The 24734-nt window shown below is 48.6% G+C and overlaps 1 protein-coding gene across 1 annotated transcript in view; it reads left to right on the top strand.

The window, feature by feature from the left end:
* Window positions 1–24734, top strand: part of thsd7ba (thrombospondin, type I, domain containing 7Ba) — a 527193-nt gene that overhangs the window by 5152 nt on the left and 497307 nt on the right. The window lies entirely within an intron of this gene.

The following is a 24734-nucleotide window of genomic DNA, read 5'->3' as shown; positions in this document are numbered from 1 at the left end:
CATTTATAGTCCGGCGCCTCAGGCACCATTCAAGGTGAAACTGGCGAATGAGAAACGACTACAGCCTAATTAAAAAGTTGAACGTTGAGACATACAAGAAACTTCTACTTTCGAGGAAAAGGTTCCTGCTGGAGATGCGAGAAAAGTGGCTATTTCTGAGCTAAAGCTTCAAGTAGAGCAAAGCAAGTCTGCATCTTAGCTTTACATTATATTTAGTGTACTTTAGTAGCACTTATTGAGGTATATTTACAGCCAAGATGGTAAAATGGATATGTTGTTTCTCCCAAGTTGGTTATATTTTTGTGACTCTTTGTTGGTTGTGACCCCAGGACTAATGCATAATGGCAGAGATGAAATATACACTGTAGAAATGGCTCATCAATTCAGCCTAAAAAATGTCATGGTAATAAATTTTAATACTTCTATCTAAACACTTTGAAAGATTTTGTCATATTGTTGAATACAACTAGTTCACACAGTTCTTTCTTTAAGGTTGAACCGATGAACCATTTGTAAGCATTTTGCAGATGGACCTTGTAACAGATGCCAAGCTATGGTGAAGATTTGATGGTCACCTTTAGAGGAGGGGGTTTAACAACAGGGGCACCGTGATTTGGTTTGTTCTTATTTGAAAGTGTTATTCTTTGTTTTATTTCCCCACTTCAAAGTATTTTTTACTGTGAAACACAGTATGACAATGGAACGTTAACTAGGCCTGAAATTCTGGTCTGAACCTGAATACAGCTGTTCAGCCTGAGACTGGCTTGAACGACATCATCCCATTTTGTGTACAAAACTGTCTTGAGTAAAACAGTGGAAGTTCCAAACTGACCCGAATCAGCCCATAATCGCCCAAAGTGCAGAGTAAACCTGACAGGACAGCACCGGTCATCACTTGACAGCTGTTGATAGATCACAGATAAACATAATATGGAACATTTTTACAATGACAATCAGCTGTGCAAAAAAAAGTTTAGTTCTGATTTAAATGTTCTTCAAACAAACATCATCTGAAACATTTTATAGTGTGGATTAACTGTCTGTACTGTGCAGGTCTCGCGCTGTCTGATTTTTGCCAGTCCGATTGAATATATTCCAGTTATAGATCAAGACTGAGGTGTTTTTCACTCTAATCAAGAATCTGATGGAAAATCTTCATTTACATGTTCATTTCAAGTAATCCGATCCAACATGATGCGCCTGCGTGGAGAACCAGGTGGAAAACATCACGTGAGGTCCAGTCAGAGTGAGATGAGCAGCAGTGAGCAGTGATTGTGTTTTTAACTGCTTTAAAATGACGTCAGACTCAGGAAAACGTCCTTCACACGTCCTTATTAAAGAAGGCCGAGAGGAAGACGTCGTGCTCTGAGACGCATAAGCTGGACGTCCGTCCCACCGCCGTCTTTTAAAGATCAGAGCATGAACTTCGTCTCCTCTGCAGACCAGTTTCTGCTCCGCCGTGTTGAACGGTATAAACTCTCACTGTGACGCGACGCTCATGCAGAACGGACTGAAACTTTCCGATAGGGAATGTAATCGGATACAGACGTTTACACGGATATTATTCTTCTATTTAACAGATTATTTATAGGATTACCCACCTCATTCAATCAGATAGAAATTGTATTCCAAATGGCTTCAATCAGACTAGACTATTCCTTTTGAGGTATGAACATGGATGTACTCTATTCTGATTGAGCTATTAGTCAGATTATTAACAGATTATTAGGCTGCATGTAAATGTGACTACTGTAACAATCTTAGTCCCACAAAAGGGAAATTCAGCGCTACAGCAGAAAAGGGAGAGCAAGGCACTCAAGAAAAGTAACGAGAGGAGAATTAAGAGAAATTAACCTCTAACAAGATTTTTTTTTCCAAGACAAAATATAATGCTAAAGATAATATAAGATACATCTTCACAAAACTAAAGTTGAAGATTATGAGATTTCACTCTTTACACTACTGTACCATTAGTGATCATGAACTATAATAGCTGGAATAACAGTAATTTTACTTCTGATACTTAAGTACTTGCTTCTAAATGTACTGTACTTTAGTTGAAGTAGGGAAAAAATATATAAAATTAGCTGGTTTTACCATCACAATGCAAAAAATGGTTATTTTATCTTAAAAGAAGCAGCATAATTGACTTAATTTTGATTTTGTTAAACATCATATAGTAAATCATGTACGATCTGGGGATTAATTTAAGTCAGTCATATTGATTTGATTCTTTTTTCATAATATAGAGTTTTGTATTGACCTTTATTCCTTCCCTCTATACATATGAGCACAGCTTGAGTCACGATACATCCGCCAATCTGTGTGTTTGTGGTTTCGTATAAATGTAGTCAAAATGGAAATGAGCTAACGAGGAACACTGAGTCACAGGAACGGTGATATCTTAGATTTGGAGGAGGATTTGAAATGACTGACTTCATTTCTTCCACCAAACTAAAAGTACACAGAATAAAGCGCCGTGTGTTCCAGGACAGTCCTTTTGAGGCTCTAAAGAAATCCTTGCAACCATTGTCCCGTATTTCTAGTTAAAGAGCATTTCGGTTCACTTCTGCAATAACACTTCCTGTCGTTACACCTTCCCGTTTCAGCCTTGCATGGTTTGGAAAACATCTGTCCTGTTCAGCTTGTTTACTGTTGTAATTCTGCTTTTAATGTCCAAGCCTGAGTTTAAATATCATTACATAATTTCATTTTCATTTGATTTATATCCCATATTTTTTCCCAAATCTCAAACCTGCAAAACTGAGCGTTTGCATTCATCATTCAAATTTTTCATTAATTCATTCACATAATGAGCAATAATAAATGGTCACTCAGTTCCTAAAGTTGGATCTAATATTCGTGATGTTAAAATGCTAAAATCTGAAGGTGGGAGTTCTGCTGTTTTCATGTTGTAATTTTAGAATAGGGTATAATTGTGTGGCATACGCCCGTCCCCTGGGCCCCGACGACAGCCGTGAGAGCCAGCAGGAAGGCAGGGCCTGAACTCTGAGCAGCGAGCGCTCTGCTCTTTTTTAAAAGGCGCTCAGCCGAGTCGAGACGGAAAGAGAGCTTGTTATTCCGCCTTGCCAGCACCACGTCTGCTTCATGTCTCGGCCACCGGGGTCTAATGTGAAGGCCACTTTAATTGGTCTGCGACGGGGCTGGAGGCAGTGGCCAGGAGGTGGTGTTTGGGCTTTGCGCGCCACCCCTACTCCACACAGATTTGATCCTCTTCCCGCTGTCTTTGTGGCGTTTTGTCCAGGCCAAAAACAAAACATCAAGACACTAGCAAAGGCAAATGAGGCAAAGAGCATGGCAAAAACCATAAACAGGGAATCACAGAAAGAGGTTGAAGGATGGGAAAGATACTTTACAACAAGCCTGTCAAACAAATGAGTCTTTATACAGGACTAGACAAAGATACACAGGTGAATGAAATCGATTTCAGTAATCAGGCCAGTTGCTTCATGGCAACTGTTTGTGATTAGGTGACGGTGGGCATGTGTCAATGATGTTTTGATCATTGGAATTATGGGAAATGGAGTCTGTGAGAGTCTGTGAGAACGGTGGAATAATTGGGAATTTTGACAGCATGTTTAGATGTACAGTACGTCATGGAACTGGCAACTCTCTCATATTTAACAGCCAGAAAATTCTCAACAAGGGGGCGTCATTAAGTGAGAGAGGTTTGAGCAGTGCTTTGCATCAGTGATACTGATCATCCTTGTTTATAATGCTGAATAACTTTTAAAAATCAATTCTTGATGATTTGATGCACACAATTGCTTCCTGAAGAATTGTAACCCAATTGAATCGTTCTGATGTGAAAGATTTACAGCTAAAGAAACCAGCCTTAACATTCAATTCCAGACCTGCTGCCGAGTCCAGCCTAGATTCAAGTTCTTCTGCTTAGATTCATGTTATTGATGATCGGGTGTATTAAAGAAAACACAAACTGGTAAAGGATTGCTATTGTGCAATCGTGTCATTGTGTCCTAACTGGACTGTCCAGTGTGACCAGGGTTGGAAAGCTTCCCCAATTTGAGTCGCGTTTTCTCTCGCTGGTTCCTCCTCTTGCTCTTGGGGATGAATTTACCGAATTCAGCTTCAAATGTGAAGTTCCAGAGTTTCTTCAATTTGTCTTTGACCTTTCAACCTTTCATCCATGAGCTGGGGTGTTTGATCAGGTGTTTGCTTCCTGGTCCTCCCAAGATTTTAATGAACAGTTGACGTGTATTTCCATGGTCGTTAGGGAGCTGAACTCTGGAATTCTGGAAAGCTTCTTTGTGAAAAGGCTGTTGTAGAAAATGTAAATCATGCAAATAAAACTGACTTAACTTTCTACTGCATGTGTTATAAGAGCAATTAAAAAATCACGTCCTGCATGAAATGGACCTGGTTATTAAATATCAATTTTTTAAAATAATGTGTACAGGGATCATTTTTGGGTATGTTGCCTTGAGGCAACATTGTACGACAATGGGAAGAAATGATATAGAGCTGTGTTCCCTGAAGTGGTGAGATCTGGCTTGACTGGTCAAATCCATTCCACTGTTGCTTCTGGGCAACAAAGATATTTCTGCAAATTCTCATAAAAAATATAATAAAATGATAAATCTTGGAGGTTTAAATATGCCCACTAAGAAAGATTATGCCCAGGAATGTGCATTTTTAGACATTCAAACTATGTCCTTTATTTTTAACCCTGTCATTGTCTTTAAATTAGGACAATGCCATTGTAAAGTGAGGAAAATGTGTTTGTTGCCCTGAGGCAACATTGTGCAATAGAGGGTTCAAGTGAATTTACTTCACTTAATGTATGCAAGTGGTAGCTAACTTTTTAAAAGGAATAACACTGGTATGTATATGCCATTCTTTTTTTTTCTCATTTTCTTCCATCCATCCATCACAAAGTAGCAGCTACACATTTGGTTCACATACTAAAGCAGCCATGGTTTCCCAAACATATGGTAATGTTAAGGTCAGCTTATGAAACCCAACTTGTAATGAAGCAAGCTAAGGCATTTTGACATTTCTTGGTTCTTCTGAACAGTCAAATGTGTTTTGCTTGCTTTCTGATCCAGAGCTGTAGCGCACCAGAGCAAATCTTACCAAATTGAATGTGCTTTAAGTAACATAAGATTGAGTCCATTACCCTCTGAACCCAGACTGTTGCACTACATCACTGTATTTGAGCACTGCTTCAAGTCCACTTCCATTCAGTCAAAGATTGGCTCACTTTCAAAAGCCACTGAGAATGAATGAGAAGCAAACAGCTTTCTGTGAAAAAACATTATGCATTTCCAAGGTAAGGGAGTCTTTCTATAAACCGCCATATTGTGAATGCACTTTTCAACCGCCATCATCCAGCACGCTGAAAAATGACTGAGTGCTGGTCTGTGGCATGTGTGGAGGTCAAACTTCCACTTCTGATTGATCTCGCACTACAAGACAGCAGGCGCAGTCTGTGAGAACCGTGGCACACTGTAAAATCTGCCTCAAAAAATGTGGAAACCTGTGATTATCTGCCTCCTCCAAGTATTTTATATGATGATTTTTATGTCAGAAGGTTGCTTAACTTGCGTGAAGGTATCCACAAGTAGGATGAACAGTTTCGCATGCCGAGGAAGTCTCTTAAAAGCAACTGCTGAGTTGATGAAGATGCATGCGAGAGTGTTTTACTGAAGCCCAAATTAACATTGGGAGTTAACGAGCAAGCAGAGACTAAAACTGAGCATATCCATAACGACAAACTGGACACATGATTGAAAAGTGTGGACGTGGGGAGATGGCAAAGGGTGGAGCTTGGTTGAGGATGCTGTAAGGTGTAGAGACAGGAGTTGGGACAGAGGTCATGAGTGGGAAGTGACAGTGTTTGGGACAAAAGCCGGACTGGAGCTGAACCGATGGCTGGAGTTGATCCAGCACCAGAACTACCCTGAGGACTAGACCTAGAGCCACACGAGAACTGGTGATGTGGATTTGATGGGGTTCTTTGACTGTCAGGGGAAGCAGCAACCTTGATGACGGAGTCCACCAAGTTCAACCATGAGGAGAGCAGACAGAAGACTGAGAGCCATGGTGTATGCATCACTGAATGGGTGTAAGCCCCCACCAGGAAAACTTCCTCTGTTTCTTTGGCTGCAGATTAAGCATTATCTTCAGGCACAGGTAAAGCCCTGTGGCATGTGCCCATTCCCTGGGCCCCGATGACGACCATGAGAGCCAGCAGAAAGGCAGGGGCGAAGCCCCGTGAGAACTGTTACGATAACCAGCTCTTATTCTCTCTCGACTCGGGTGCTCACGATGGCAGAATGGGCACCTTTTTAAAAAGAACAGAGAGAGAGGAGGGAGAACGAGCAGCGGCAGCAACAGACAGAACAGCTGAAAGACTTGGTTTTGGAGAAAAGGACTGAAGTCTAGCTTGGAAGGCGCTGAAGGTGGTGAACTTTGATTTGGTTTTGAGTTTCTTTGTGTTTGGAGAGAAAATAAAAACTATGGCTGCTGTGACCTTCAATCCTGCCTCCAGTGTCCTTCCTGAGCCTGGAGTAGCACAAGCTATACTACAAACACCTTCATCCATGGGAAAAGTATCTTATGTCCTCAGGAAACCACAGGAGATGTACTTTCTTCAGACATTAGAAGTAAACATGTCTTTCTCAGTCATGAGAGATGTGTCTTTTGGACAAGGGTCACCTTCTGCCATGGGCTACATACCTTCAGCAATGGTTAGTGTCTTCAGCCATGGGAAGTGTCAGAAATGTGAGTGAGTTTTATTAAAGTAGGAAAGGCATCTTTGTCCTCAAGTAAAATACCATCTTTGGCCATGGGAAATGTGCCTCCTTAAAAGTGCCATCATCAGCTACAGGAAAGTGCCTTTTTTGAACAGTGGACAATTGGCTGCTTCAGTCTCTAGGAGTGTCTTCATCCACTGGAAAATGCCCGTTTAGGCAATGGGAAAAATGCCTTTTGTGCACTTGTAGGCAATAGGAAACGGGGAAAAATAAGATCTTCAGTCATGGATAAAATGCCACCTTTGCCCACAGGAAAGGAACACCTTTGGCCATGAGAGAAATGCTGTTTTGGTCACAAGCAAAGTTCCTTCCGATGCAGGAGAAGAGTCTTTCTTTGCCCATTGGAAAATTCCATTTTAGTTACAGAAATATGGTCATATTAGCCGTGAGAAAAGTACTGTCATTGGCTATGGGTGAAATGCCTTCTTTGGCCATGGGAAATTTTGTCTCTTTAGGCTTTGGAAAAATACCTTCCTTGATGCACAACAGGTCTCAGGTTGGACTATAAATGCTGCAGCAGTCAGTGACACACTTGCAACTTTCTTCTCCTCTATGATCTTCAGTTCATGCTCACATAAACTCCATGGGATGTGACCTATAACTGAAGTTGTAGAAACAATAAGAATGTGCTTCTTTACTTTTGCAGTGTGTGAATGGTTTAGTGGTAGACTTTATCAGTGCGTTTCATTCCAATATGTTGCAGCATTTTCCACTACAAAAAAAATCAGAAATCAGGTGCTTCATTATGCTGTATCGGCTACAGCTTCACAGTACACTCATGGTGGGAATAGCACCCCCCCCCCAAAAGGCGCTCAAGCCAGACTCCCCCGTTCTTCCCATAGATGTACATACCTGCATGCCATGTTGAGTCCAGTCAGGCACGTCAATGGTGCTGGCATTTTTACAGCCACATCGCTGCTGGGCTGCATTCATTACCATTACACGGCGGCAGTTTAAGAAAGAGACTGTCCAAAATTCCACTATTGCAGGAATGTTGCTCTCAAAGTGGGAAAGGATAATATAACGGAGGGGATGCAGTGATTCACTGCATATTGTTTGTGTGGTGTTTATGTAGATATGGCCCTATGGTTGGTGAAGCACAGAGAACCGTGTGTGTGTGTGTGTGTGTGTTGTCTCACCCCCCCCCCCCACCTTTTGGTTTTATATTAAGCTTTTTATTTAAGTCTTTGTCATTGATGGATTTGCTGATGTTTGTGTTTCTCGAGCTAAACTCGGTTTTTAACGTCAGGCGATGACTGAATACTTTCCTGCTGGTCTGGACGACTAATTAGCAACATCAGTCATTAAAGCAATGAAAACTACCAAGAGCAGCAGTGCAGCCCAGATTAGTGAGTTTGAGGATTAACACAGAATAGATTTGGTGAAAATAGGTTAGTAATAATGAAGTTGTGGCTGATTTAATCCTGAAACTCTTCGTCTCTCAATACAAGTGAATTAGTTCACAAGCGGATCTTGACCTCTCCAACAGGCCGGGCGCGCAGACTTGTCACCTCAGGTAGAGAACAGCAGGCAACACAGCATCTAGGAATGTATATCTATGGTTCTTCCCATGTTGAAGCAGAAACAGCCCCAACCATGACTCCAGGCTCTTGAGCTTCAGTGAATGTAGCACGTGCTGAAAAATGAACTGATCACTTTTTTTTTTTTTTTTTTTTTTCTTTTCTAAGAATTTCTAAATAGGGCCTTTTCAAAGCCTGAAGCTGTGGGATTCAGAGGTGTCTCATTATCCAGGTGGAGAGAACAATCACTCAACACCTCGTGGGACCCACGGCAGTTTTAAACCTGCGCCCAACTCAGATCAGTTTTATTTGTGTAGTGTGTCTTACAACAGACACTGTCCCAAAGCAGCTTTGCAGGAATGCAGGTTCCACCTACTGTTGGGATGGCGGTAGGGGGGGGGCTTATCATTCTCTAGGCTGCATTGGCTGGTGGGACACCAGACCTCCTTTCTCAGTTCATCTTAGCTGGAAGTGTAAAATCGCTAAGAGCAAATTAAAATCTACTGTTCAATAAGGATATGGGATAATGGGAATTCTCAGGGAGGAAAAATCTGTAAGAGGGTAATGGGGGGGGGGGTTGTGTGGGGGTAGTAGGGTTGTGTGAGGGAGTAATTGGGTTTATGGAGGGTTATAAGGTTGTGGGTTTTTTTTTTTGGGTACAATGAGGGTAACAGGGTTTTGTGGGCAAAATAGGATTTTCTGGGGGTAATTATGTACATGGAGAAGGGGTGTATTAGGGTTGTGAGGTTAATTTTGGTATGACTTGTAATAGGGTTTTGTGGGGATAATTGGGCATGAGGTAGGTAATTGGGCTCTAGGGGGTAATGGATTGTGTGGGGTATTTGGGTCTGGGGTGATTGGGTAAGAGGGGAATAATAGGAATGTGTGAGGCTGATTGAGAATGAGGGGTAATTGAGTTCTGTAAAAAGGGGGTAAATGGGCTTGGAGTAATTGGGCATGGGGGGTAAATGAAGGGGTAATTGGGTATGAGTATGGGAGAGAAATTGGCTAAGGAGGGAGTAATTGGGCACAGGGAGTAAGGAGGGAGTAATTGGGTATAGGGGATTAATTGGGTAAGGGTTAATGAGGGAGCAGTTGGGTATGGAGGGAATAAGGAGGGAGCGATGTGGTAAGGAGGGAGCAAGGAGGGAAGAATTGGGGGTGAGGGCGTGAGGAGGGAAGAATTGGGGGTGAGGGCGTGAGGAGGGAAGAATTGGGGGTGAGGAGGGAAGAATTGGGGGTGAGGAGGGAGTAAGGTAGTAACGAAGGGGTAATTTGGTATGAGGGGGCAATTGGGAATGAGGGAGTAAGGAGGGAGCAGTTGAGTAAGGAGGGAGTAAGGATGGGGTAATTGGGTAAGGAGGGTGTAATTGGGTAAGGAGGGAGTGAGGATGGGGTAAGGGGGTATGAGGGAGTGAGGATGGGGTAAGGGGGTATGAGGGAGTGAGGATGGGGTAATGGGGTGTGAGGGCATGAGGAGGGAAGAATTGGGGGTGAGGGCGTGAGGAGGGAAGAATTGGGGGTGAGGGCGTGAGGAGGGAAGAATTGGGGGTGAGGAGGGAAGAATTGGGGGTGAGGAGGGAAGAATTGGGGGTGAGGAGGGAGTAAGGTAGTAACGAAGGGGTAATTTGGTATGAGGGGGCAATTGGGAATGAGGGAGTAAGGAGGGAGCAGTTGAGTAAGGAGGGAGTAAGGATGGGGTAATTGGATAAGGAGGGCGTAATTGGGTAAGGAGGGAGTGAGGATGGGGTAAGGGGGTATGAGGGAGTGAGGATGGGGTAATGGGGTGTGAGGGAGTGAGGAGGGAAGAATTGGGGGTGAGGGCGTGAGGAGGGAAGAATTGGGGGTGAGGGCGTGAGGAGGGAAGAATTGGGGGTGAGGGCGTGAGGAGGGAAGAAGTGGGGGTGAGGGCGTGAGGAGGGAAGAATTGGGGGTGAGGAGGGAAGAATTGGGGGTGAGGAGGGAAGAATTGGGGGTGAGGAGGGAAGAATTGGGGGTGAGGATGGAGTAAGGTAGTAATGAAGGGGTAATTTGGTATGAGGGGGCAATTGGGAATGAGGGAGTAAGGAGGGAGCAGTTGAGTAAGGAGGGAGTAAGGATGGGGTAAGGGGGAATGAGGGAGTGAGGATGGGGTAATGGGGTGTGAGGGAGTGAGGATGGGGTGTGAGGGAGTGAGGATGGTGTGAGGGAGTGAGGATGGGGAGTGAGGGTGGGGTATGAGGGAGTGAGGATGGGGTAGTGGGGTATGAGGGAGTGAGGATGGGGTAGTGGGGTGTGAGGGAGTGAGGATGGGGTGTGAGGGAGTGAGGATGGGGTAGTGGGGTGTGAGGGAGTGAGGATGGGGTAATTGGGTAAGGAGGGCGTAATTGGGTAAGGAGGGAGTGAGGATGGGGTAAGGGGGTATGAGGGAGTGAGGATGGGGTGTGAGGGAGTGAGGATGGGGTAATGGGGTGTGAGGGAGTGAGGAGGGAAGAATTGGGGGTGAGGGCGTGAGGAGGGAAGAATTGGGGGTGAGGGCGTGAGGAGGGAAGAAGTGGGGGTGAGGGCGTGAGGAGGGAAGAATTGGGGGTGAGGAGGGAAGAATTGGGGGTGAGGATGGAGTAAGGTAGTAATGAAGGGGTAATTTGGTATGAGGGGGCAATTGGGAATGAGGGAGTAAGGAGGGAGCAGTTGAGTAAGGAGGGAGTGAGGATGGGGTAAGGGGGAATGAGGGAGTGAGGATGGGGTAATGGGGTGTGAGGGAGTGAGGATGGGGTGTGAGGGAGTGAGGATGGTGTGAGGGAGTGAGGATGGGGAGTGAGGGTGGGGTATGAGGGAGTGAGGATGGGGTAGTGGGGTATGAGGGAGTGAGGATGGGGTAGTGGGGTGTGAGGGAGTGAGGATGGGGTGTGAGGGAGTGAGGATGGGGTAGTGGGGTGTGAGGGAGTGAGGATGGGGTAATTGGGTAAGGAGGGCGTAATTGGGTAAGGAGGGAGTGAGGATGGGGTAAGGGGGTGTGAGGGAGTGAGGATGGGGTGTGAGGGAGTGAGGATGGGGTAATGGGGTGTGAGGGAGTGAGGATGGGGTAATGGGGTATGAGGGAGTGAGGATGGGGTGTGAGGGAGTGAGGATGGGGTGTGAGGGAGTGAGGATGGGGTGTGAGGGAGTGAGGATGGGGTAATGGGGTGTGAGGGAGTGAGGATGGGGTAATGGGGTGTGAGGGAGTGAGGGTGGGGTATGAGGGAGTGAGGATGGGGTAGTGGGGTATGAGGGAGTGAGGATGGGGTAGTGGGGTGTGAGGGAGTGAGGATGGGGTGTGAGGGAGTGAGGATGGGGTAGTGGGGTGTGAGGGAGTGAGGATGGGGTAATGGGGTGTGAGGGTGGGGTATGAGGGAGTGAGGATGGGGTAGTGGGGTATGAGGGAGTGAGGATGGGGTAATTGGGTGTGAGGGAGTGAGGATGGGGTGTGAGGGAGTGAGGATGGGGTAGTGGGGTGTGAGGGAGTGAGGATGGGGTAATTGGGTAAGGAGGGCATAATTGGGTAAGGAGGGAGTGAGGATGGGGTAAGGGGGTATGAGGGAGTGAGGATGGGGTGTGAGGGAGTGAGGATGGGGTAATGGGGTGTGAGGGAGTGAGGATGGGGTAATGGGGTGTGAGGGAGTGAGGATGGGGTGTGAGGATGGGGTGTGAGGGAGTGAGGATGGGGTAATGGGGTCTGAGGGAGTGAGGATGGGGTAATGGGGTGTGAGGGAGTGAGGATGGGGTGTGAGGATGGGGTATGAGGGAGTGAGGATGGGGTAATGGGGTATGAGGGAGTGAGGATGGGGTAATGGGGTATGAGGGAGTGAGGATGGGGTAATGGGGTGTGAGGGAGTGAGGATGGGGTAATGGGGTGTGAGGGAGTGAGGATGGGGTAATGGGGTATGAGGGAGTGAGGATGGGGTGTGAGGGAGTGAGGATGGGGTGTGAGGATGGGGTGTGAGGGAGTGAGGATGGGGTAATGGGGTGTGAGGGAGTGAGGATGGGGTAATGGGGTGTGAGGGAGTGAGGATGGGGTGTGAGGATGGGGTATGAGGGAGTGAGGATGGAGTAATGGGGTATGAGGGAGTGAGGATGGGGTTATGGGGTATGAGGAAGTGAGGATGGGGTAATGGGGTGTGAGGGAGTGAGGATGGGGTAATGGGGCGTGAGGGAGTGAGTATGGGGTAATGGGGCGTGAGGGAGTGAGGATGGGGTAATGGAGTGTGAGGGAGTGAGGATGGGGTAATGGGGTATGAGGGAGTGAGGATGGGGTAATGGGGTATGAGGGAGTGAGGATGGGGTAATGGGGTATGAGGGAGTGAGGATGGGGTAATGGGGTGTGAGGGAGTGAGGATGGGGTAATGGGGTGTGAGGATGGGGTAATGGGGTATGAGGGAGTGAGGATGGGGTGTGAGGGAGTGAGGATGGGGTATGAGGGAGTGAGGATGGGGTAATGGGGTGTGAGGGAGTGAGGATGGGGTAATGGGGTGTGAGGGAGTGAGGATGGGGTAATGGGGTGTGAGGGAGTGAGGATGGGGTAATGGGGTGTGAGGATGGGGTAATGGGGTGTGAGGGAGTGAGGATGGGGTAATGGGGTGTGAGGATGGGGTAATGGGGTGTGAGGGAGTGAGGATGGGGTAATGGGGTATGAGGGAGTGAGGATGGGGTAATGGGGTGTGAGGGAGTGAGGTTGGGGTATGGGGGAGTGAGGATGGGGTAATGGGGTGTGAGGGAGTGAGGATGGGGTATGGGGGAGTGAGGATGGGGTAATGGGGTATGAGGGAGTGAGCATGGGGTGTGAGGGAGTGAGGATGGGGTAATGGGGTGTGAGGGAGTGAGGATGGGGTAATGGGGCGTGAGGGAGTGAGGATGGGGTGTGAGGGAGTGAGGATGGGGTATGGGGGAGTGAGGATGGGGTAATGGGGTATGAGGGAGTGAGCATGGGGTGTGAGGGAGTGAGGATGGGGTAATGGGGTGTGAGGGAGTGAGGATGGGGTAATGGGGCGTGAGGGAGTGAGGATGGGGTGTGAGGGAGTGAGGATGGGGTATGAGGGAGTGAGGATGGGGTAATGGGGTATGAGGGAGTGAGGATGGGGTAATGGGGTGTGAGGGAGTTAGGATGGGGTGTGAGGGAGTGAGGATGGGGTAATGGGGTGTGAGGGAGTGAGGATGGGGTAATGGGGTATGAGGGAGTGCGGATGGGTTATGAGGGAGTGAGGATGGGGTATGAGGGAGTGAGGATGGGGTAATGGGGTGTGAGGATGGGGTATGGGGGAGTGAGGATGGGGTAATGGGGTGTGAGGGAGTGAGGATGGGGTATGGGGGAGTGAGGATGGGGTATGGGTGAGTGAGGATGGGGTATGGGGGAGTGAGGATGGGGTAATGGGGTATGAGGGAGTGAGGATGGGGTAATGGGGTGTGAGCGAGTGAGGATGGGGTATGGGGGACTGAGAATGGGGTAATGGGGTGTGAGGGAGTGAGGATGGGGTATGGGGGAGTGAGGATGGGGTAATGGGGTATGAGGGAGTGAGGATGGGTTATGAGGGAGTGAGGATGGGGTGTGAGGGAGTGAGGATGGGGTATGGTATGGGGTATGAGGGAGTAAGGATGGGGTATGAGGGAGTGAGGATGGGGTAATGGGGTGTGAGGGAGTGAGGATGGGGTATGGGGGAGTGAGAATGGGGTAATGGGGTGTGAGGGAGTGAGGATGGGGTAATGGGGAATGGGGTAGTGAGGATGGGGTAATGGGGTATGAGGGAGTGAGGATGGGGTAATGGGGTATGAGGGAGTGAGGATGGGGTAATGGGGTGTGAGGGAGTGAGGATGGGGTATGGGGGATTGAGGATGGGGTAATGGGGTGTGAGGGAGTGAGGAGGGAAGAATTGGGGGTGAGGGCGTGAGGAGGGAAGAATTGGGGGTGAGGGCGTGAGGAGGGAAGAAGTGGGGGTGAGGGCGTGAGGAGGGAAGAATTGGGGGTGAGGAGGGAAGAATTGGGGGTGAGGAGGGAAGAATTGGGGGTGAGGAGGGAGTAAGGTAGTAAAGAAGGGGTAATTTGGTATGAGGGGGCAATTGGGAATGAGGGAGTAAGGAGGGAGCCGTTGAGTAAGGATGGGGTAATTGGGTAAGGAGGGTGTAATTGGGTAAGGAGGGAGTGAGGATGGGGTAAGGGGGAATGAGGGAGTGAGGATGGGGTAATGGGGTGTGAGGGAGTGAGGATGGGGTGTGAGGGAGTGAGGATGGTGTGAGGGAGTGAGGATGGGGAGTGAGGGTGGGGTATGAGGGAGTGAGGATGGGGTAGTGGAGTATGAGGGAGTGAGGATGGGGTAGTGGGGTGTGAGCGAGTGAGGATGGGGTGTGAGGGAGTGAGGATGGGGTAGTGGGGTGTGAGGGAGTGAGGATGGGGTAATTGGGTAAGGAGGGCGTAATTGGGTAAGGAGGGAGTGAGGATGGGGTAATGGGGTATGAGGGAGTGAGGATGGGGTGTGAGGGAGTGAGGATGGGGTAATGGGGTGTGAGGGAGTGAGGATGGGGTAATGGGCTATGAGGGAGTGAGGATGGGGTAATGGGGTGTGAGGGAGTGAGGATGGGGTAATGGGGTGTGAGGGAGTGAGGATGGGGTGTGAGGGAGTGAGGATGGGGTAATGGGGTGTGAGGGAGTGAGGGTGGGGTAATGGGGTGTGAGGGAGTGAGGGTGGGGTATGAGGGAGTGAGGATGGGGTAGTGGGGTGTGAGGATGGGGTCGTGGGGTGTGAGGGAGTGAGGATGGGGTAGTGGGGTGTGAGGGAGTGAGGATGGGGTAATTGGGTAAGGAGGGCGTAATTGGGTAAGGAGGGAGTGAGGATGGGGTAAGGGGGTATGAGGGAGTGAGGATGGGGTGTGAGGATGGGGTAATGGGGTATGAGGGAGTGAGGATGGGGTAATGGGGTGTGAGGGAGTGAGGATGGGGTAATGGGGTGTGAGGGAGTGAGGATGGGGTAATGGGGTGTGAGGGAGTGAGGATGGGGTGTGAGGATGGGGTGTGAGGGAGTGAGGATGGGGTAATGGGGTATGAGGGAGTGAGGATGGGGTAATGGGGTGTGAGGGAGTGAGGATGGGGTAATGGGGTGTGAGGGAGTGAGGATGGGGTATGGGGGAGTGAGGATGGGGTAATGGGGTATGAGGGAGTGAGGATGGGGTGTGAGGGAGTGAGGATGGGGTAATGGGGTATAAGGGAGTGAGGATGGGGTAATGGGGTATGAGGGAGTGAGGATGGGGTAATGGGGTGTGAGGGAGTGAGGATGGGGTAATGGGGTGTGAGGATGGGGTAATGGGGTGTGAGGGAGTGAGGATGGGGTAATGGGGTATGAGGGAGTGAGGATGGGGTAATGGTGTATGAGGGAGTGAGGATGGGGTAATGGGGTGTGAGGGAGTGAGGATGGGGTATGGGGGAGTGAGGATGGGGTAATGGGGTATGAGGGAGTGAGGATGGGGTGTGAGGGAGTGAGGATGGGGTAATGGGGTATGAGGGAGTGAGTATGGGGTAATGGTGCATGAGGGAGTGAGGATGGTGTGTGAGAGAGTGAGGATGGGGTATGAGGGAGTGAGGATGGGGTAATGGGCTATGAGGGAGTGAGGATGGGGTAATGGGGTGTGAGGGAGTGAGGATGGGGTAATGGGGTGTGAGGGAGTGAGGATGGGGTGTGAGGGAGTGAGGATGGGGTAATGGGGTGTGAGGGAGTGAGGGTGGGGTAATGGGGTGTGAGGGAGTGAGGGTGGGGTATGAGGGAGTGAGGATGGGGTAGTGGGGTGTGAGGATGGGGTCGTGGGGTGTGAGGGAGTGAGGATGGGGTAGTGGGGTGTGAGGGAGTGAGGATGGGGTAATTGGGTAAGGAGGGCGTAATTGGGTAAGGAGGGAGTGAGGATGGGGTAAGGGGGTATGAGGGAGTGAGGATGGGGTGTGAGGATGGGGTAATGGGGTATGAGGGAGTGAGGATGGGGTAATGGGGTGTGAGGGAGTGAGGATGGGGTAATGGGGTGTGAGGGAGTGAGGATGGGGTAATGGGGTGTGAGGGAGTGAGGATGGGGTGTGAGGATGGGGTGTGAGGGAGTGAGGATGGGGTAATGGGGTATGAGGGAGTGAGGATGGGGTAATGGGGTGTGAGGGAGTGAGGATGGGGTAATGGGGTGTGAGGGAGTGAGGATGGGGTATGGGGGAGTGAGGATGGGGTAATGGGGTATGAGGGAGTGAGGATGGGGTGTGAGGGAGTGAGGATGGGGTAATGGGGTATAAGGGAGTGAGGATGGGGTAATGGGGTATGAGGGAGTGAGGATGGGGTAATGGGGTGTGAGGGAGTGAGGATGGGGTAATGGGGTGTGAGGATGGGGTAATGGGGTGTGAGGGAGTGAGGATGGGGTAATGGGGTATGAGGGAGTGAGGATGGGGTAATGGTGTATGAGGGAGTGAGGATGGGGTAATGGGGTGTGAGGGAGTGAGGATGGGGTATGGGGGAGTGAGGATGGGGTAATGGGGTATGAGGGAGTGAGGATGGGGTGTGAGGGAGTGAGGATGGGGTATGGGGGAGTGAGGATGGGGTATGAGGGAGTGAGGATGGGGTATGAGGGAGTGAGGATGGGGTATTTGGGAGTGAGGATGGGTTTTGAGGGAGTGAGGATGGGGTATGGTATGGGGTCTGAGGGAGTAAGGATGGGATATGAGGGAGTGAGGATGGGGTAATGGGGTTTGAGGGAGTGAGGATGGGGTATGGGGGAGTGAGGATGGGGTAATGGGGTTTGAGGGAGTGAGGATGGGGTATGGGGGAGTGAGGATGGGGTAATGGGGTGTGAGGGAGTGAGGATGGGGTATGGGGGAGTGAGGATGGGGTAATGGGGTATGAGGGAGTGAGGATGGGTTATGAGGGAGTGAGGATGGGTTATGAGGGAGTGAGGATGGGGTGTGAGGGAGTGAGGATGGGGTATGGTATGGGGTATGAGGGAGTAAGGATGGGGTATGAGGGAGTGAGGATTGGGTAATGGGGTGTGAGGGAGTGAGGATGGGGTATGGGGGAGTGAGGATGGGGTAATGGGGTGTGAGGGAGTGAGGATGGGGTATGGGGGAGTGAGGATGGGGTAATTGGGTATGAGGGAGTGAGGATGGGGTAATGGGGTATGAGGGAGTGAGGATGGGGTAATGCGGTGTGAGGGAGTGAGGATGGGGTATGGGGGAGTGAGGATGGGGTAATGGGGTGTGAGGGAGTGAGGATGGGGTATGGGGGAGTGAGGATGGGGTAATGGCGTGTGAGGGAGTGAGGATGGGGTATGGGGGAGTGAGGATGGGGTTTTGGGGTATGAGGGAGTGAGGATGGGGTGTGAGGGAGTGAGGATGGGGTAATGGGGTGTGAGGGAGTGAGGATCGGGTAATGGGGTATGACGGAGTGAGCATGGGGTAATGGGGTGTGAGGGAGTGAGGATGGGGTGTGATGGAGTGAGGATGGGGTATGAGGGAGTGAGGATGGGGTATGAGGGAGTGAGGATGGGGTAATGGGGTGTGAGGGAGTGAGGATGGGGTAATGGGGTATGAGGGAGTGAGGATGTGGTAATGGGGTATGAGGGAGTGAGGATGGGGTAATGGGGTGTGAGGGAGTGAGGATGGGGTGTGAGGGAGTGAGGATGGGGTGTGAGGGAGTGAGGATGGGGTAATGGGGTGTGAGGGAGTGAGGATGGGGTAATGGGGTGTGAGGGAGTGAGGATGGGGTAATGGGGTGTGAGGGAGTGAGGATGGGGTAATGGGGTGTGAGGATGGGGTAATGGGGTGTGAGGATGGGGTATGAGGATGGGGTAATGGGGTATGAGGGAGTGAGGATGGGGTAATGGGGTATGAGGGAGTGAGGATGGGGTAATTGGGTAAGGAGGGAGTAATGAGGGAGTCATTGGGTAAGGAGGGTGTAATTGGGTATGGGGGCAATTTGGTATGAGGGAGTAAAGAGTGAGTAATGAGGGAGTAATTGGGTATGAGGGAGTAATTGGGGATAAATCAGTGATGAGGAGGCTTTAATCGGGGATGAGTCATGAGGGAATAGTTGGGAGTCTGGGAGTGATGAGGGAGTAATTGGGGATGCGGCAGTAAGGAGGGAGTAATTGGATAAGGAGGGAGTAATTGGGTATGAGGGTAATGATGGGGTAATTGGGTATGAGGGACTAAGTAGGGAGTAATTGGATATGAGAGGGTAATTCGGTATGATGGAGTAAGGAGGGTGTAATTGGGTATGAGGGAGTATTTGGATCTGAGGGAGTAACGAGGGAGTAATTCGGTATTAGGGAGTAAGGAGGAAGTATTTCGTATGAGGGTGTAAGGAGGGAATATTTTGTATGAGGAAGTAAGGAGGGGGTAATTGGGTAAGGAGGGAGTAAGAAGGGAGTATTTGGTTTTGAGGGAGTAAGGAGGGAGTACTTGGGTATGACGGAATAATTGGGTATGAGGGAGTAAGGAGTGAGTAATTGAGTATGACGGAGTAAGGAGGGAGCAATTGGGTATGAGGGAGCAATTGGGTATGAGGGAGTAATTGTGTAAGGAGGGAGTAATGAGGGAGCAATTGGGTATGAGCTAGTAAGTGCATATGAGGGAGTAATGAGGGAGTAATTGGGTATTAGGGAGTAAGCAGGGAGTACTCGGGTATGAGGGAGGATTTGCTATGAGGGAGTAAGGAGGGAGTACTTGGGTATGAGGGAGTACTTGGGTATGAGGGAGTAATGAGGGAGTAATTGGGTATGAGGGAGTAATTGGGTATGAGGGAGTAATGAGGGAGTAATTGGTTATGAGGGAGCAAGGAGGGGGTAATTGGGTAAGCGTGAGTAAGAAGGGAGTAATTGGGTATGAGGGAGTAAGGAGGGAATATTTGCTATGACGGGGTAATTGGGTATGTAGGGAGTAATGAGGGACTAATTGGGTATGAGGGAGTACTTGGGTATGAGGAAGTAATGAGGGAGTAATTGGGTATGAGGGAGTAATTGGGTATGAGGGAGTAATGAGGGAGTAATTGGGTATGAGGGAGTAATGAGGGAGTAATTGGGTATGAGGGAGCAAGGTGGGAGTAATTGGGTAAGTGGGAGCAAGGAGGGAGTAATTGGGTAAGCGTGAGTAAGAAGGGAGTAATTGGGTATGAGGGAGCAAGGAGGGAGTAATTGGGTAAGCGTGAGTAAGAAGGGAGTAATTGGGTATGAGGGAGTAAGGAGGGAATATTTGCTATGACGGGGTAATTGGGTATGTAGGGAGTAATGAGGGACTACTTGGGTATGAGGGAGTAATGAGGGAGTAATTGGGTATGAGGGAGTAATTGGGTATGAGGGAGTAATTGGGTATGAGGGAGTAATGAGGGAGTAATTGGGTATGAGGGATTAATTGGGTATGAGGGAGTAATGAGGGAGTAATTGGGTATGAGGGAGCAAGGTGGGAGTAATTGGGTAAGTGGGAGCAAGGAGGGAGTAATTGGGTAAGCGTGAGTAAGAAGGGAGTAATTGGGTATGAGGGAGTAAGGAGGGAATATTTGCTATGACGGGGTAATTGGGTATGTAGGGAGTAATGAGGGACTAATTGGGTAATTAGGGAGTAATGAGAGACTAATTGGGTTAGGAGGGAGTAAGGAGGGAGTAATTGGGTATGAGGGAGTAAGGAGGGAGTAATTGGGTAAGGAGGGAGTAATTGGGGATGAGGGAGTAATTGGGGATGAGGGAGTGATGAGGGGGGAGTAAGTGGGTATGAGGGAGTAAGAAGGGAGTAATTGGGTATGAGGGAGTAAGAAGGGAGTAATTAGGTATAAGGGAGTAAGGAGGGAGTAATTGGGTGTGAGGGAGTAATTGGGTAAGGAGGGAGTAATGAGGGAGTAATTGGGTATGAGGGAGTAAGGATTAATTGGGTATGAGGGAGTAAGGAGGGAGTAATTGGATATGAGTGAGTAATTGGGGATGAGGGAGTAAGGAGGGATTAATTGGGTATGAGGGACTAATTGGGTAAGGAGGGAGTAATGATGGACTAATTGGGTAAGGAGGGAGTAATTGGTTATGAGGGGGTAATTTGGGATGAGGGAGTGATGAGGGGGGAGTAAGTGGGTATGAGGGAGTAAGGAGGGTGTAATTGGGTATGGGACAATGAGGGGGTAATTGGGTAAGGAATGAGTAATGAGGGGGTAATTGGGTAAGAGGGAGTAATGGGCGTAATTCGGTATGAGGGAGTAAGGAGGGAGTACTTGGGTATGAGGGAGTAAGGAGGGAGTACTTGGGTATGAGGGAGTAAGGAGGGAGTAATTGGGTAAGGAGGGAGTAATGAGAGACTAATTGGGTATGAGGGGGTAATTGGGGATGAGGGAGTGATGAGGGGGGAGTAAGTGGGTATGAGGCGGTAATTGGGGATGAGGGAGTGATGAGGGGCGAGTAAGTGGGTATGAGGGGGGGTAATTGGGGATGAGGGAGTGATGAGGGGCGAGTAAGTGGGTATGAGGGAGGGTAATTGGGGATGAGGTAGTGATGAGGGGGGAGTAAGTGGGTATGAGGGGGTAATTGGGGATGAGGGAGTGATGAGGGGGGAGTAAGTGGGTATGAGGGGGTAATTGGGGATGAGGGAGTAATGAGGGGGGAGTAAGTGGGTATGAGGGAGTAAGCAGGGTGTAATTGGGTATGTGAAAATGAGGGGGTAATTGGGTAAGGAGGGAGTAAGGAGGGAGTAATTGGGGATGACGGAGTGATGAGGGAGTAATTGGGGATGAAGGAGTCTTGAGGGGGGAGTAAGTGGGTATGAGGGGGTAATTGGGTAAGGAGGTAGTAATGAGGGAGTAATTGGGTAAGGAGGGAGTACTGAGGGAGTAATTGGGGATGAGGCAGTGATGAGTGAGAAATTGGGTATGAGGGGTTTGCTGGGTATGAGGGTGGTAATATAAGATTGGGTGGGGGTAGAAGTTACATGAACAGTAATAAGTATAAATGGTTAATAAAGGTTATCAGCTCAATTTCATAAAGTGACGAGTTTTAGAGTGAAGGGAGTGTAGAAGCACAATGATTATAGATTTTAGTCAGGATCAGACAGACAGAGAGAGAGAACAAGAGGCAAGAAAGCATAAACAGGGTGGGGGGATGGAAAAACAAAAATATTAAAGAGAATGAAGTGACGAGTGTGTGTGTGTGTCTGTGCGTGTGTCTGAGAGAGAGAGAGAGAGAGAGAGAGAGAGAGAGAGAGAGAGAGAGAGAGAGAGAGAGAGAGAGAGAGAGAGAGAGAGAGAGAGAGAGAGAGAGAGATTGAACATGCAGTATGGGTGTGCTGGGGGGCTCTACTGGGGTGGGGGGGTTTGGCTAAATAGGAATCATCCCTATTAGCCAATGAGTTTAAAGTGAGAAGCAGTTGTGTGTGTCTGTGTGTGTGTGTGTGTGTGTGTGTGTGTGTCTCCTCCCTCAGGGAGCTAAGCGCTTTCACATCATCCACACATGCTGCTCGCTCTCTCTCTCTCTCTCTCTCTCTCTCTCTCTCTCTCTCTCTCTCTCTCTCTCTCTCTCTCTCGCTCGCGCTCGCGCTCTCGCGCTTGCTGGTCCTCTCAGTGCTGTTCAGTGGGAGCGCTGGTGCGGAGTGGAAGGTAAGCTCTCTCTGTTCTCCTCTTCGCTGTGCTGTTCATCACTGCTGGGTTGGAGACGGAGGCAGGTGTTTGGGTTTTGCCGATGCGGAGCCGCTCAGAGCGGTCAGGTGGCTTTACGGCAGCTGTTTCTCTGCGTGTGCAGCAGAAGTGATGGAGGCAGACGGAGAGATGCGCTGAGAGCGGAGACGGAGGCTAAGTTTGTGATGACCCGGGGAAGAGAGGAGAGGAGGTTATGTAAGTGCGGGTAGGACGACAGCGGCGTGAAAAACTGATACCAGGGCAAGTCTGAGATGCGCAGGAGATCGAGAGAGGATAGAAGGAGGAAAAGAGGAGACTGGGAAGGTGGGAAGAGGAGAATGGAAAGAGTACATTCGATAAGAATTGCAAATTGGAAGAAGAGCGAGGTGGGGGGGGGGGAGAAGGGAATGAAAGGAGGAGATGAGCCACAAGGGAAAGAAGCGATAGAGAGAGAAAAGGATGAGAGAGGAGGAACGGAGGAGAGGCGGAAGAAAATAAGCAGCATTGTCGAGGAACTATTAACACATTATTAATAATGAAGTCAGCTGGTCCAGCTATTCCTCACTGTTATAACTTAATAATAAGCATCATTTGGCAACGTGTTCAGTGTAGTTACTGTATAGTAAACCTGAGGGGCTCTGGGGGTCATTTTGCATTGTTTTCTGTCCAGTTTCTGTATAATAAGCTTTAAAATGTGCGCACATGAAGAGGCTCCCAGTTACCTAAGCTGAATTTCCTCTGTTTTAAGTGCACTTATTGAATAATAAATGAGCTGAATGTGTGAACTAGGAAAACCATTATTACAATGTAGTTACAAGGTAATAAACCTATCAAGATGAGTTAATAGGTTAATTTTGCAAGAATTCATTCATTTTGATTGGTTTTCCTCACAGTTTGTGAATCACGTCTTAGAAGGTCAACATATAAAGATGTGTAGTGCTAAAACAGTCATTTGCAGCTCAACAGGTTAACTTATTAATAACAGATCATTCATTTCTGTGATGTTAATGAAAAATGTGATAAATATGAGGAGATATCCAAAAGCAAAACAAGTTGGTGTAAGAATTTCATCATTTTTGGACTGTTTCTGCCTATTTTGTGAATAAGAAGCCCTAAAATGTTGCATATATAGAAGCTTGACGTGTTAATTTGGCTGTAACTGTAATAGTTTTCACTGTAAATTACTGAATAATAAGCCTCGAGCTCAACTTATGACTTAAAACCCATTCATCTGCATTTCTTTCTATGTAGTTAAACTCAATCAGCCACACTGAGAAGCTTAGTAGGTTAATTTAGCAATAAGTCAGTCACTGTGCTTTGGTTTCTGAGTAGTTCTTGAACAGTAAGTGGACCCAAAGATGGATTAAGAGGTTCCTTTAGCCTTTTGCTCTCTTTTCTCTCAGTTTGTGGACACACAGAAGCGAATGGGCTACAAACGAACTGGTCACTTTGTCTGGTCTCTGTCAGTAATTGGTTTCTGCTGATCTGGCCCTTCAGCTGGAGGTTGGAGCTGAAGCCAAGCTGGATCCAGCCTCAGGACGACGCTCTAATACGGAGAGATTTCAGCATGTTTGGACTGAGGGGCTTCTTTTTACCCCCACTCTCTACAGAATATAATAAATGCCACTGACCACCCAGTGGCTTTCGCTCAATCCAGGCTTGCAGCCTCTAAATCCTTTTGTTCTGGGGAAATAATGGAAGGTAGGCTTTGACTGATCAGTCCCTTTATGTCTGAGGTAGCCCGGAGTATGAGTGCCTTTTTTTTCTTCTTCACCCACGGCAGTCAGCCTGCGATTGTCATTAGCTGGAACCGTATGCGTGAGAGATCAGTGGTGAATATAAGCAAGCCGATGAGGGCAGCAAAGGCAATTAGTTTCTCCTCCACGCCGTTAAGAGATGCTGAATAAGCGGCTAGATGTGTTTGTTTTTTGCCTTTTTTTTTTTTTCCGAGGTTTCAGCATCTACATCTTCGTACGGTCTCACTAATAGCGCCCCGTGCTTTCTCTCCGACAGGAAGTGGATGTCAGCGAGCTGCTGGTTGCATCTTTGAACTTCTCCACAGCGCTGTGGGCTTGCTTCGCTTTGAAGCTCACCTGCTCCACATTCAGCACAGGAGCACTCTATATAAATATCTCCAGCTCTGCTTTGGATGCAAAGGTGGTGAATCTGGTCCATCGGTTGCCTCGGTGCCTACAGATGCACTGCCTGTCAAAAGTTTGAGGACACCTTGCTGCTTGCAGAGGTGCCTTCAGTTAAGATCTGACGGGTCAAGATGGGGCTTTGCACACGTGTGTTACAGAACTAGATCTGATCTTATTTTAGGAATCTTAAATCTTAACTAACTTGACTGAAGCCGACAATCGACTGTAATGGCTGTTGGCAACGGAGCACATGGCTGAAACGTAAACGTATAATCAAGTTAGTGAGCCAGTCGGCTGCTGTTACTGATGTAAAAAGGGTCAAACTAAGTAGTGAATACTGTGAGAGCGCCCCATACTGCTTATCAGAGCGCCCCCTGGCTGTTTATCAGAGCATCGCCGCTCCCCGGTTTCAGTCTCCATTTCCCAGACGCTTTAGGCGAGCGCACTAACGTTACTCCTCCTAATAAACAGACACACGTTCAGCTCCGCCTCCTCATTATTCACCACCATCACTGTAATACTTCATCAACATTAACACAAGAAGGTAATCAGAGGGGCGGTGGAGTTCGAGTCGGCAGCGTCTGAGATTTAAAACGTAACTACTGAACGATGAGTCTTAGCAGGTTAACTTGGTAATTCATTTCTTTAAATGCTTTTGAATTTATA

Source organism: Pygocentrus nattereri, chromosome 6 (genome assembly GCF_015220715.1).
Source record: "Pygocentrus nattereri isolate fPygNat1 chromosome 6, fPygNat1.pri, whole genome shotgun sequence".
Taxonomy (NCBI): domain Eukaryota; kingdom Metazoa; phylum Chordata; class Actinopteri; order Characiformes; family Serrasalmidae; genus Pygocentrus; species Pygocentrus nattereri.
Note: the sequence above shows the minus strand (reverse complement) of the source record. Positions and strands in the feature narration are given on the sequence as shown.